General features: G+C 36.3%; 1 protein-coding gene across 9 annotated transcripts in view; it reads left to right on the top strand.

The window, feature by feature from the left end:
* Window positions 1–15,101, top strand: part of PEAK1 (pseudopodium enriched atypical kinase 1) — a 297,677-nt gene that overhangs the window by 38,043 nt on the left and 244,533 nt on the right. For all 9 annotated transcript variants that reach the window (XM_082386956.1, XM_082386957.1, XM_082386950.1 and 6 more), the window contains exon 2: window positions 13,869–13,932. The gene's annotated coding sequence lies outside the window, so the exon portion shown is untranslated. The remainder of the gene's footprint in view (window positions 1–13,868; window positions 13,933–15,101) is intronic.

Here is a 15,101-nt window from a genome sequence, read left to right on the forward strand (position 1 = left end):
CTCTTTTCTGGCTTCTGAGTTTGTCAGGGAGGTTCTCATCTATATGGCTGCCCAGGCACCAAAATACTGAGGTCACTTTTGATTCATCAGCTCCTCATCTTGGTATCTTGCCAAGTCTTGTAGTTCTTCCTTTGGAATGTATTGTTTGTCCCTTTCTGTTCATCACTACTAGTTGAATTTTTTCCTTTTTTCTCTATAGAGGAAAAGATAGTTGTTTCTTGTTTTTCAAGAATTCCCATAAGGCTCTCCAAGTAATTTTTGAAAGAAATCTTTCTGGATAGTGCCTTTCTTTTTTTGCCTTAGTTATTTCACCTTAGTTCTGCGGCTAGAGTATGTCCCTGGAGAGTTAGCTCCCTATCGGAACTGTAAGTTTCAGTTCTGCTGAAGGAGGAGACCATAGGCATTGGCGTTAGTCAGGGGTGGCATAAGAGGAGTTGAAAACATCAGCTGTTAACAGTAATAAAATCACTTTCCTTATGTGATTGTTTTGAATTTGAACAACAAATTCATCTGTTTTGCCTTAAACCAAAGGTAAGATATGTTTGAAGACAAATATGTGCAGCTTACTATGAGGGAATTTCTACCTTACAGAATTATTTTTGGAGCAAGCCAGTTATGTTTACACCTGGGTTATCTGAGAGGATGGTAAAGTATATGATCATTTTATTTTAAAAGTGTTGATGTATTTTTGTTTTCAAGAAGAATGAGTTTTATAATTTATTAATTTAAGGGGGCAGTGTTTTTGTAGAAAAGATTACCAGGAATATAGTTGGGCCTTAATGGCAATTTTCTTGTTGGGAATACTAAAAAGGAGGAGATAATTTTTGTTGGAGGCTTGGTCTATGTTGAGAACACAGCAACAGTCAGAAGGGCATTAAGAATGTTTACTAATTTATATGTCTGCAGTTTATTCAGAGTCAACAAGTTGACTATGTCTCGTTCAGATAGATTCTTTAAAGATTGTTGGTAAAAGACTCCTTCCCCATCACTGATTTCCAGTGTATTTATGTTGTGCAACAAACTATACATGACTTTTCAGTTGAGGTATTACATTAATGAGGCACTGAGTTTGCAGTTCAGTAGGAATGTAGACAGAGTGGTGTAGTGGAAAAGTTGTCTGACACGATGGATGACTAGCTGTAGGACATGAGGGAAGCCACACTTCTCTCTTGGCTTCGATTTCCACTCTGTAGTATAAGAATTAAACTGAGGACCCTTCCAGCTCTGAGTCTCTGATTTTTGTGGTGCCACTCAAGTCACTTTTGAGGTGTTTTCTTGGAGAGGAGGTGTTTGTTCCATAGCCTTTTCTGGTCTCTCAAAGCCAGCCTAGGGGGCTTCCCTGGTGGCGCAGTGGTTGAGAATCTGCCTGCTAATGCAGGGGACACGGGTTCGAGGCCTGGTCTGGGAAGATCCCACATGCCGCGGAGCAACTGGGCCCGTGAGCCACAACTACTGAGCCTGCGTGTCTGGAGCCTGTGCTCCGCAACAAGAGAGGCCGCGATAGTGAGAGGCCTGCGCACCGCGATGAAGAGTGGCCCCTGCTTGCCGCAACTGAAGAAAGCCCTCACACAGAAACGAGGACCCAACACAGTCAAAATAAATAAATAAATAAATAAATTAATTAATTAAAAAAAAAAAGAGGCAGGTGGGGGGGCCTGGTGCCTTGCCCACCTTTCCACGCTGGCAAAAAAAAAAAAAAAAAAAAAAAAGCCAGCCTAAATGTTCTGGAGTTTTGGAAATTTTTTTTCTCTGTCTGAAGTTACATGACCTAAACAGATACTGAACTTTGACCATAGTATTAGCTTTGTGCTACCAACAGCATTTTAGCAACAGAGCAGGATTGTTCCCAAACTAGAAATCTATTGTAATTCAAATGTTGACGTAGAAGGGCTTCAAACACTTTGTTTTACATAGAGCCATTCTTATGAATATCTGGGATGCTCATTCTAATAATAACTGCAGTATAATGACATATAGTTAAGAGCATGGACACTGGAGCTGTACTTCCTGGCCCACATCTGGCTCTGCCCCACATCTGGCTCTGCCCCTTGCTCATTTTGTGACTTTGAGCAAGTTTTAATGACAGTACCTACCTAATAGGTTTGCTGAGGAATGAATATATGCCTGGCCTATGGTTCTATATATACTTAGGTGCTACTGTGTATTAATTATTTTTACATTCCAGGGTTCAGGCGCTCCTACAATGTCTCCTTTAATCATCATAATAATCCTATGAAAGTAGTACCATCATTATCCTCATGAAGAGACGGAGGCTCAGAGAGGTTAAATAACTTGCATCACATAGGAAATAGGTGCTAGAGTCACGAAACTAGTAGGTCTTTCTGACTCATTCCAAAACCCAGGCTCCTTCCTTATTTATATATACTTCTCTAAGCCCAGTCTTTTGGAAATTCTAAATGCTGTTAATTACTCTCTGGGCTTTGACTTAAGGAGGCAGTTGGTGAGACCAAAGGCCCAGATAGCGTCTGAATGCCTCTTCTATCACCAGGAAAAAATGATGTGTCTTTCAGGCCTCAGGGTTTTCTGTGAATTGTTTTCGTACAATGTGTTGTGTTTTTTTTTTTGTCCATCTCCTCTGCAGACTGAGGCAGTATCAGCACCCAGTCCCATATAGGCTTTGTTTGACAATGGTCTTGGGGAATACCTGGGCTGGATTAGAAAAGACTCCTTTGCTAGGTCTATCCTTAACTGAGGAGAGTGAAAATTGTAACATACAAAAATAATTGCAGTGAAGGTAATAACCTGAGCATCCGTATAACTCTCCCTTTATTCACCAGATATTTTTTGAATATCTAGGTATCTGACATTTTAATCTGGGGTTTAGATCTTGGATTTTTCATTTGAAAACTTAAAAACGGCTTTACAGTGAAACAGCATCATTGAAAATTTAACACCGATTATTCTGTATTTACAGAGCTTTAAACTGCATTTGTTTTAACTATCTATAGCCATTTTTGTTGTTTTGTGTTTTTTTTTTCGATTTTTTTTTTTTTTCTTGCTGACACTAAACAGTTATTTGCAACGCTACTCTGGGGTTGACCTTTTTTAAATAATTAATTAATTAATTTTTGGCTGTGTTGGGTCTTCGTTTCCGTGCGAGGGCTTTCTCTAGTTGTGGCGAGCGGGGGCCACTCTTCACCGCGGTGCACGGGCCTCTCACTGTCGTGGCCTCTCTTGTTGCGGAGCACAGGCTCCAGACGCGCAGGCTCAGTAGTTGTGGCTCACGGGCCCAGTTGCTCCGCGGCATGTGGGATCTTCCCAGACCAGGCCTCGAACCCGTGTCCCCTGCATTAGCAGGCAGATTCTCAACCACTGCGCTACCAGGGAAGCCCGCCATTTTTGTTTTTTGTCGCTTGAAAATCCTTTAACAGGAATAATGGCACACAAATAGGCTTCTGTCATTACTGAACCTCCTATGACAATACCATACTTAATGCTGAGTAATAGTAATTAGGGTGGTGCTGGGTCTAGACGTTTTGCATTTTGAGTCTGAGAAGATTTTAGCTTCATCTGAGTTGCTGAGTCAACTCTGCTTTGTTCAGTATTTCAAAACAGTATCTTATACATGGGTTCCTAGTAGTATAAATATTAAAGAGTAAATTGCATTTAAGAAGTTCTGTAAGTACTCTGTCACTTTCATTACGTAGACAGGTGAACAGTGGAGATAATGGTGAGATAATTTTATCCAGTTTATTTTGAAAAAGTTCTGGTATAGGTAATTTTTTTCTGTAAAGGGCTAGAGAGTAAATATTTTAGGTTTTGTGGGCCATATGATCTCTGTCACAACTCATGTTGTCTCTACTCAACTCTGCCTTTGTAGAGCACAAGTAGCCATAGCAACACATAACCATATGGGTGTGACTATGTTTCAATAAAACTTTATTTATGTGGACCTATTTTAATACTCTCGAATGGATCTGGTGGAGGGTCCAGTGAAGACACTTATTTGATGAAAACAGTTGTTTAAGCTTCTGGCAAAGTTGGCTGCCAACTTATAAAGGAGTCACAATAGTGTTTATATAAAAACAAAAGCAGTGTTTTGAAATATCATGACTACTAAGGACCAATCTCACAGGAATTCTCTTTCCAAAATGGCATAATTTTGCTCTCAGTGAATGCTTATAAAAGAGTCTTGCATAATATATTATTAATTTGGAAGCTATTACTTGTTCAGCTACATGTGCAGGTTTTTAGTTTTATTTGTACATTTAAAAATGATAAATGGAAAATTCAATACCATTCAAGAGAGGAGAACTACTCAATACTTAAGTAGATATTTGCCAAACACATTTTGAGTTGAGTTTCTATTTTTAACTGACATACTGACTTAAGTTTGCCAAAACCTGATTGCATTTGGAAGGAAAATGGCATTGTTGCTATTTCCTCTGCACGAGAACATCTGAAACAGGCAACTGGCAGCAGGGAAGAGTGAAGGAGAGGGCAAAAATATAATACTTTGTGAGCTTGTTTTTTTTTTGTGTGTGTGTGTGGGTGTTTGGTACTAAATTTCAAATCTAGTTAGGTTGTATTTTCTTTCACTCTGATCTTTAGAGTACCTAATTTATTTTCTACATTCTATATCCCCCTCAAGTAAATAAAGGAAATTCCATCTTATTACAATTAGAATGAGTTCAGTAACATAGCTTTATTTTTGAGGTATGGTAATAAATCATTTTGTTAGAGTTTAACCTTCTGATTCAAGTTGACTAATATTCTTATTCGTGATCTGTATTTTAAAAAGTTTAATTCTAAGTATGTTCCCTTCAGTGAGTAGTAATTCTCTTTTAGAACAAGAGTAATGGACTTAAGGTGTACCAAGTGGCTTAGAAAACATTTTAAAATAGTAACTTTACAACTACTACATTTTAGACCTTAATATATAGACAGAATAGGTTAAATAGATTAACCAAAGTCATTCTGAAAAGCAAAGCAACACCCATATGAGTATTTTATCTTAGATTACATTTTGTGGTTTTATTAGAACCATTGATTTAGTAAAAGCTCTCAACCTAGTATTATTATAGAAACTGTTTTGAATATGGGGTTGCAACAGACTTGGGGTTTGTCACCAATTTCAGGCTATAGCTGGGTGTAGTTTTGGGTGGTGTTTTGTTTGAAGCTGCTATTTGTTTGTTTTACACTATTGGCATTGGGGTGTCATGCAGCCCTAGTCTGAATTCCTAGTAGGAAAGTTTTTTTTTTTTTTTATCATCTTTATTGGAGTATAATTGCTTTACAATGGTGAGTTAGTTTCTGCTTTATAACAAAGTGAATCAGTTATACATATACATATGTCCCCATATCTCTTCCCTCTTGCGTCTCCCTCCCTCTCACCCTCCCTATCCCACCCCTCTAGGTGGTCACAAAGCACTGAGCTGATCTCCCTGTGCTATGTGGCTGCTTCCCACTAGCTATCTATTTTATGTTTGGTAGTGTATATATGTCCATGCAACTCTCTCACTTTGTCCCAGTTTACCATTCTCCCTCCCCATATCCTCAAGTCCATTCTCTAGTAGGTCTGCATCTTTATTCTCGTCTTGCCCCTAGGTTCTTCATGAACATATTTTTTTTTTTTTTTAGATTCCATATATATGTGTTAGCATACGGTATTTGTTTTTCTCTTTCTGACTTCCTTCACTCTGTATGACAGACTCTAAGTCCATCCACCTCACTACAAATAACTCAATTTCGTTCCTTTTTATGGCCGAGTAATATTCCATTGTATATATGTGCCACATCTTCTTTATCCATTCCTCTGTTGATGGACACTTAGGTTGCTTCCATGTCCTGGCTATTGTAAATAGAGCTGCAATGAACATTTTGGTACCCTAGTAGGAAAGTTTTGAACAGGGTTCTGAAGAGTGCGGTTGTCAGATTTTGATGTATCCTTTAACAATTATCCTACCTAAAAAGATCAAAGGAACATGGAATTGGGTGTTGCAAGTTTTAACTCTGATGTTTTTTCTGAAGGCAGATATTTCCTATTGCAATGTGGATATCATTCTCTATTTAAAATAATGACATAAACTGGTTTGATATTTCACCTTTTTGATCATTCAGAAGCTGTTGTATGAATACATTTTCCAAATAGATACAGAGAACATTTTAAGTGAAGTTCTTTTTTTTTAGCAAGATTATGAATATTCATAAAAGTTCCTTTTTTGGTCAGATTGACCCATCAAGCCTTATAATGGAAAAACTTCCATTTGTATTTAATTTCAGTTGGATTCTCTTTTAAGAAGCTAATAACCACATTCTAAATGTGCTTAAACCTGTCGAGTTAATAGGAAATATACTGAGGATTCTTAGACAGCAAACCAAAATACAAAAAGAAGGGGAAGAAACCTCAGATGTACATCGTGATGGAGTAGATTGAATACTGTTATGTAGAAAGAACACAGCACTGGGAACTAATGATTATTTTAGTACCTATAGTGTACGAAACTAATTTACTAATTTGGGAATTGAAATACCCTCTGAGAAGTTTGGTAGAGATGTGCATAAAGGAGGGAGCCTATTTCAGACTTGGTGTGGGTTAGGGGAGGAATGTGTTTCAGGGTCCAAGAGGAGGCATGTCAAGAAATTATTTCTAAGAGAGAGCAGGAGCTCAACGTAGCCATGCCAGCAGGGGAAAAGAGTGTTCTATGAAGAAAAGTGGAATGAGCTAAGGCATGGAGGTATGAGAAGACGTTGAACACTGGAGATCTGTATTCATTCAGTAGATATGGTGATAAATGAGGAAGTGGAAAGTGGTGTGGTGAAGGATGAGGTTGAAAAGGATTGTTGGGTTTTAAATACTAAGGACCTTATTTACCAGGCAATAGTGTCAGAACTTTGCCTTGACTGTGGCAGGGAGTCCCTGAAGGAAGCTTAGATTCACATCCTCTTTGATTTATTAGCTCTTGCCCCACTAATGTGTTAAAACAGCAATAACAGCAAAGGAGGATGGAGTCTAGTTTGAAAGCTCTGTGATTTTTTTTTTTGTTATTATTACATTAGGAAGTTTTAAAAAATTTTTATTATATCCAATGGCAGAGAAAATATGAGTTTATCTTAAAGCTCTGAGATTAGGAGTTTAAAACTCTTGGCTCTGATTCTGATTTCATTACTAATTTTGGCAGAGCATCTAGTCTCTTTTAGTCTCACATCCAGGTCAGATAAAATTAGGTTCTTGGACCCTTGTTTCTGTCCTGGTCCTGTTTATGAAGATGGGGGTGGGGATGGAGGTGGGTGCTCATGGAGAAGGCAGGCAAGCAAGCTAATGTCCATCAATAATGGTTAAATGAGTACTTCTGAAATTATTCCTTCTAGGGTATTTTGGCAGAAAATGCCAGGACAATAGGACGTTGTAATTGAAAAGGATGATTTCCTGGTGGTTGAATTTCAGGCAGTCTGTAACCTGGGTAGAAAATGAAGACCTTAAGACCTGACAAGTGAACTCTTAAAGTTCCCTTTCTTCTATCAGACAAATTAAGAAAATAATAATTTGCATCTACCTTATTCCCAGGATGAACTGAACTTGTAATAGAAAGGTGAAATTTGTTGATAATGTCAGGTTCAGCTCTTCTTTACTATTCCATTAGCCATTGTCTTATTCTGTATGGACCAGTTATCATCTCATGTTGAGTTGGTCTACTTGCTTCCATTATCTCCCAGCTGCAGTCCCAGATTGTTTTGTCATGTTATTAATCTTCTTTTTTTTTAAAAATTGTTGTTGGAGTATAGTTGATTTACAATGTTGTATTAGTTTCAGGTGTACAACAAAGTTATATATCTACATATATCCATTCTTTTTTAAATTCTTTCCCCATATAGGCCATTACGGAGTATTGAGTAGAGTTCCTTGTGCTATACAGTAGGTCCTTATTAGTTATCTATTTTATATGTAGTAGTGTGTATATATCATTCCCAATCTCCCAATTTATCCCCCCTTTCCCTAATCTTCTTAAAACACGATTTTCATTATGTTATTCCCTTAATTTAAAAATCCATAGTACCATTTAAAAAATTATTTATTTATTCATTTATTTATTTATTGGTCTATTTGAGTTCCTTAGAATCTCTGTAATATTCTCTGTGAATGGGGAGAGGAAAGCTTGGGATGTGCTGGGGAATTGAGTCTGACCTAATAAAACAAGTCATATTGTTAATTTGTATTGTCTAAATAAAACTTTTTTTCCTTTGGCAAACATCCTTCAATCTAAAGTTACCTAAGGCATAAGTACCTCATAGAAGGTTGTGTGATTGGAGGTAGATGGTCTTAGGTTGGTGAACATGGTGTTCCAGGGTTTCCCGAAACACACCTATCCATTTGCCATTTGTAATAGTAGGGGAATGCCTGTCTTCGAGGAACAAACAATTGTTACTTAATAATTGATTTTCTCTTATCTCTTTGGTATTTGAACTATGTAAAGCACCTTGCATTCTATCTGGTATAGTATATAGTTACTCAATAGTTGTAGCTACTGTTACTATTATTTAACATATTCATTGTATACAGTTGCTGTTTAAATTCATATGGTTGTGCTAATAGCCAAGATAATTTACATGGTTGTTTCAAATTAGGATTAGTGAGACTTTAAAAGCATTTATTAACATTAAAATCATTATAGTATTGTTTTCTCTTCTCTTGTTTCTAATTTAATAACTACCAAAAAAGAATTCAGGCTGGTTTTCCTCGATTTGTTCTAAATATTATATGATGCTTTTTGTTTGAAATTTTGTTACCTCCTAGAATTTTTCATTAGCAGCTATGTATGTTGAGCAGCCTTGTTTTACTAAAGATTGATATTAATGGGACAATGTGAAATTAGATAATTAAGCTTCTCTTGTAGAAAATGTTGCTATTATTCTTCCTTGCATCATGATTTTTATAATACTTAAATTTTATAACTCTCTGAAACTCCCTGTAGGATGACTGAAAGATGATTTTCCTACTAGAAAGTAAGTGCCCTAAAATGATCAGTATATCACCACTTATAAGTTCAAAATTCTTATTAAAGCTCCATATTCATCCTTCTTTCAGCTATACATCTTCTACCTTATGGATTTTTTAAAGATTCTGTCACTACCTTAGTAGTGTTCTGAGTAGCTTGACTTTAATGTGCTGTGTATTTTATTGATGACTTTCAAAAAATTATCAAGCATTTTTTTTTTTTTTAAATAAATTTATTTATTTATTTTTGGCTGTATTGGGTCTTTGTTGCTGTGCTCGGGCTTTCTCTAGTTGTGTTGAGTGGGGGCTATTCTTAGTTGTGGTGCGCAGGCTTCTCACTGTGGTGGTTTCTCTTGTTGTGGAGCACGGGCTCTAGGCACGTGGGCTTCAGTAGTTGTGGCACGCGGGCTCAGTAGTTGTGGCTTGCAGGCTTCAGAGCACAGTCTCAGTAGTTGTGGCACACGGGCTTAGTTGATCCACGGCATGTGGGATCTTCCCGGACCAGGGCTCGAACCCGTGTCCCCTGCATTGGCAGGCGGATTCTTAACCACTGTGCCACGAGGGAAGTCCTATCATGCATTATTGAACATTTAATTATTAAATTAGAAAGATAACTTAAAATCTGATTTTACATACTCAGTAAATTCCTGTGATTAGAAAATTCTCTCATGGTGTTCTATTTATAATTAATATACCAAGTAAAACTAATTAGAAGTATCTGAAACCCCTGGCAAAATCTGTAATTAGACATGTGATTCATAATTAACTGACTCTTCTTATTCTTGCCTTTTCCTCTCCATTTGAATTAATTACTTGTGTTCTTCCTTAGTGATACCTGTCTTCATGTTCAAGACACTGATTAGAGTTCAGTGATCACTGTGGTATTTTTATAGGGAGTATGGTTTTTATAAGAACTTTGTTTTTAAACTTTGCTTAATAATGTAAAAAAAAAAAAAAACCTTGAATCATATGCTCTATAAAGTATCACATTGAAGATTTTTGCCCACATTGTCAAATTAAGCATTTATTTTATCAGAGGCTGAAGACAAGCATAGAAAATAGGCAGACTTGACCACTTTTCCTGTCTTGTACTTAAGGACCTGGATTTTTCTTGCCAGTCTGATCACTGTCTGCATAATTTTGACAGCATACCCATTGGCCTTGGGTCATTGAGTAGAGCTGGTATTAATTCATTCATTATTTTGATAAAAAACAGTTCATTAAAGGTCTACCATATGCTAGGCTTTGGGTGCAAAGAGGCAGGAATGATATTCAGAGTATTTGTCAGTCACTACAACACAGACACCAGCCAATCAAGATGGCCATAGCACTGGATTCAGGGTCTTGAAGGACCCCTGCATTCTTTATACTGCATCAGGCTTTGCTGCTTTTGTTGTTGAGTTGGCATGGTGGTGGTGGTGATGATGGTGGGAAGACTGGGCCATCAGCAGGTACCTTAGAGCTGGTGAAGTTTGGGGCAGTGACTGTTTGCCAGACCATATTACGGAAGTATTTCAGCACAACCCTTAAGGCTGTACTGGTGTGTACCAGCTGAATATTAGCTCTGCCAAGAGGTGTTCAGTTCTCTGACTGTAGAGTCAGATTTACTACCCAGTTTGAGAAGTACTTAATGCAAGTGTATAGACAGTACATAGGGGAAGGTTTGCATGAGCCTTTTGGGGGAAAACTAGTGAAGACTTCTGTGGTGACTAGAAATTTGCCATAGTCAGATTTGAGGAGGAGTTTCTAACCAAGCTGAGGGGAAAATAGCATTTGCAAAGGCAAAGGAGTGTGAAAGAGCATGGTGGATTCAGACATGAACAAATAGGAGAGATGGAAGATGAAGATGTCTTTCTCTGACTTTTGATTTTTTAAGCTGAATAAATATATATTAAGACCACATTTGTATCTTTGAAATTGCTCCATTTTTGGTAAAGAGCTGCTAGACTGTTTGATACTTAGTTTCTTTAACTATATCTAAATTATTTTAGGTGTAGGGCAAGAAGCTAGAATAGGGACTTGTTACAGTTCAGGGCTATACTAAAGATCGATAGAGCAAGAGTGCAATGAAAAAACTTCTCTGCTGATTCACTGAGAGGCTTCTAATGAGCAAACACAAATTCATACAGATTGAGGATGGTGGGTTTTTTTTTTAATGACATAAAACTGTTGCCCATGAGGCTTTTTGGCTGACATCATGAAACTAATTTTGTTTAATAACTGTGGAGGCCTACAAATTCAAACGTGTGGAAAAGGAAGTAAATTACTGGCCTGTCAGATTCCTGTTGCCTATCATCTTTTATCTGAATAGCAGCTTTTGTTTCCAGACTGTCAGGAGCAAGTATGTGGACCCCTTCAATGTTGTATTTGTATATGCTTGAATAATTCAATTCAGAGCCATCTAAATAGAGCAAATCTACAGTGAAAATGCTGTATCTTCTTATACTTGTGTAACTTAAGGAACATGTCTATGGATATTTCTTCTCATTTCTGAGAGCTCTTAAGATATGTCAAGGATTTGTAGTGGTGTAAGTTCTACTTTTATTGTCAGAGTTGATGACTCACACCTTTGAAATATAATGAACTCATATGGACAGCAGAATAAACATTTTCTCTGTGACTGTTCAACTCAATGAATGATTTGAAAGCACCCACTATGTGCTAGGAATTGTGTGGAATACAAAGGTGAACTACTGGCATTTTTCTAGGTATCAAATTATGTGATTTTTTTCCCTCAAGCTATATTTAGTAAAAATGACTGTCTTGATGGTGTATGTGTGTAGCGTAACAACAAAGGCTACAATAAAGGCTTGAGTTACTGGTAAACAGATTATTTGCTTCAAGGAGTGTTTTGAAATAATGGTTTAAGTTCTTTTATGGCTTCATTTTTTACAGCATTTTCAGTTAATGTTACTTATTTTCTTTCTACTTCCCATTACTCTGAATAATTAGAAATGAGGAGTATTTTCTGTGAAATGTATATTAAATTCCAATATTAATTCAACAAGTATTTAGATAGCATCTACTAGGCCCTAGGTATGGAGTGAGCTGAATAGCAAAGTTTGCTGTCCATAGAATAAAATTACTCAGTAGAAAGGAAGCTAAAATAATAAAAACTTGAAAACTTTCAGCTCTTTTGATATGCTTAATGTTATGAAAATAACAGTCAGCCTTAAATGCACAGAATTTACATTTGGTTTTGCAGGTGTGTTGTATTTTTGTTGTTGTTCACAAAGGCTATCGGAAAACTTAAGAAGGTGTAGACTGTCTACTTTTTGAATACTGATTACCTTAACCAGCATATTACATCTGTGTTTTTCTTTTTACTTATTTCATATTGTGGGTAGCCCAGTTACTTTAGAAATTAAGGACATTCTGTATGCTATCACTTGGCTAGAGCCAGATCTAGGGAAACAAAAAGATGGTGAGAATCCTTGCTGTAACAAATTGCGCCTTTTGTACCTTTGTTCATTCCATTTCCACTTCCTGGAATGCCCCCTTTTCTTATCAAAGGCTTTCCCAAAACCTTACCTAAACATTTCCCTTGACATTTTACTCTTTGGAATTTCTATAACATTTTGTTTGTTGCACTTTTGGGATATTTACTTTTTACTTTTTTTGTATGTACCTGAACTATGTTTTCTATTGAATTATAAGCTTCTTGATGGTGTCATGAATGTTGAATTGGGCCATGAACTTTTAGTTTATTTCCAGTTCTTTACAGTCATAAATGTGCTATGATATAAATCTTTGGATTTTTTATTATTTAGGACAGAGTTTCGAGAGAGAAGTTACTAGGTCAAAGGGTTCGAACTTTTTAAAGCTCTTGTGTATTGCAAAATTGCTTTCCAGAAAGACTTTACATATTTACACTACCACAATAGTGGTATGTGCAAAGATGCCCATTATATTGTATCATTATATTACTATAATTATGTTATTATATTACATTATAATTTGTAGCTATCAGTATAGCTGTAGATTATGGTATAGTAACAATCCCCCAAATCTCAGTGGTTTAATACAACAAAGTTTATTTTTTGCTCGTGCTACATGTCTAACACATATCAGCAGGGGGTCTTCTCTCTCTCTTTGGAGTCATTTAGTGAACCATCCTGATCAGAGCTCCATCTGGTTATTTCCTTCCATAATCACTGCAGCAGTGGGTAGGTCTTCCAGTTGTGTACTGGTTCCTAAACCTTATGCCTAATAATATCTCATATCATGTCTATGTACATTTTAGTGGCTAAAGCAAGTCATGTAGCCAGAACTAAGTTGAAACAGGGCAGTGAAGTGCAATTCTACTGTGAGTCTAGGAAGGAGGAGGACTGGAACAGCACTAATAACTAACATCTTATTTAAAAAACAACTCAAATTTTATTGATGAAAGATGATATCTCAATTTGATTTCCTTTGCCAATGTAGGTGAAATTTTCATAACTTATTAGCCATTTGTTTTATTTAATCTTTCCTTTTACTTGTTTTATAAACACATGCTGTTGATTTACTTTTACATTTCCAGATTTTTGAATTCTGTCGTTTTTGTGAGGATAGGAGGTCATGGTGGTGGTATTATGGGGAGTGCAGACTTCTAGAAAATGCCTTCTGTTTTGAAAACTTGAGCAGGTGAACAAAAACTATTTTCCTTGAATTGATCCCCCTCACCCTTGTTAATATAGTATATGTTTTGATAAATTTTATATTTCAAGATTTGTCAAAATGTTTAAATTATAGACAATAGAAAGTCTAGCAGAATTAATATCCTTGACATTTTACAGGCTTCTGAAGAACAACTTGAGCACAAAATTTTAGGGGGTAAACGGTCAAGTTAGGGTTCTCCTCTTGAAAAAATGAAGTTCCCTACTCAGATTTAGTCATATTGACCATGTCTTTTTCCTTTTTTTCAATTCAGGTATCTGCCTAAACTGGAAGTTATGCTGTAGACATTTCTTTGTGGATTTGTCTGAAAACCTAAGGTGAGTTATTTTATAAATACATTTGCCTTTTAAGATATATTTTATAATGAGAAATAATTGTTTCTGAAAAATTTAAGGCATTAAAAATTTAATGTCTTGTCCTCTGAGAGTTTTAATAGGAGGCAAATACTATTTATTATAAAGCTACATATATAGCATGCTTACTTTTAGTTTGTAGGACATTTGATTGAAACAAATGAAGCTGGTTCTAGCAATTAAAATAGTTTTGAGTGAATTTTTCCTTTGTTTTTTATACTCAAAGTTTGGAGTTCACACTGCTGTTCCCTGACACGCACTTGAGAAAGATATTGGCATTATAATCTGATATTCTTGAAGGCAAACCTTCAATTAGTTAAGTCATAGATTACAACAACTGGTAACTATTTTAATAGTTCAGTTATTAAGAGTTTTCTACCACTCTGTTCTCTTGGAGTTGATTATTTTCTCTAGTTCCCTCTGTTTGTTGGGGGGGGGGGCTTATAAAATAAGGATATATCCTTTAGTATGTTAGTGTTTGGTTTCTGTAGATAGCATTCCACTCTAAAGATAGTATCATAGCTCTTTCCCTTTTCTTACATGTCTTGGCTCAAATCTTCTTCATCTTTTAATTTTTTAAATGTACCATTATAAGTCCATCATCTGGTCTTTCCACCTTGAGTCCAGCTGCTCTCTAAGCCATTCTTGTCACACTTACGAGGGTGCTTTTTCTAAAAGATAAATGTCATCATGTCAGTCCATGACTCAGAATCCTTCAGTACCTTTACAGTGTTCAAAGGATATTTTAGACTCCTACAGAGCAGTATAATCTGCTTTATATCCATTTTTCCATCTCACTAGTGCTCTAGGAATGTTAGGAACTAACATTTTAAGAAAACAGCTTTACTGAGAATAATTTACATACCATGAAATTCATCCATTTAAATTTGATGTAATTTATTGTATTTACAGCGTTATGCAACTATCACCACAGTCTAATTCTAGAATATTTTCATCACTTCAAAGAGACATCAGAACTCATTAGCAGTCACTATCCATTCCTCTCTCTACTCAGTCCCTGGCAGCTACTAATCTACTTTCTCTCTATAGAGCTGCCTATTCTGGACATTTCATATAAATGGAATTGTATAGTATGTGGTCTTTTGTGACTTACTTCTTCCATTTAGCATAAA

This window comes from Balaenoptera borealis (assembly GCF_965194805.1).
Source record: "Balaenoptera borealis genome assembly, chromosome: 3".
Classification (NCBI taxonomy): Eukaryota; Metazoa; Chordata; class Mammalia; order Artiodactyla; family Balaenopteridae; genus Balaenoptera; species Balaenoptera borealis.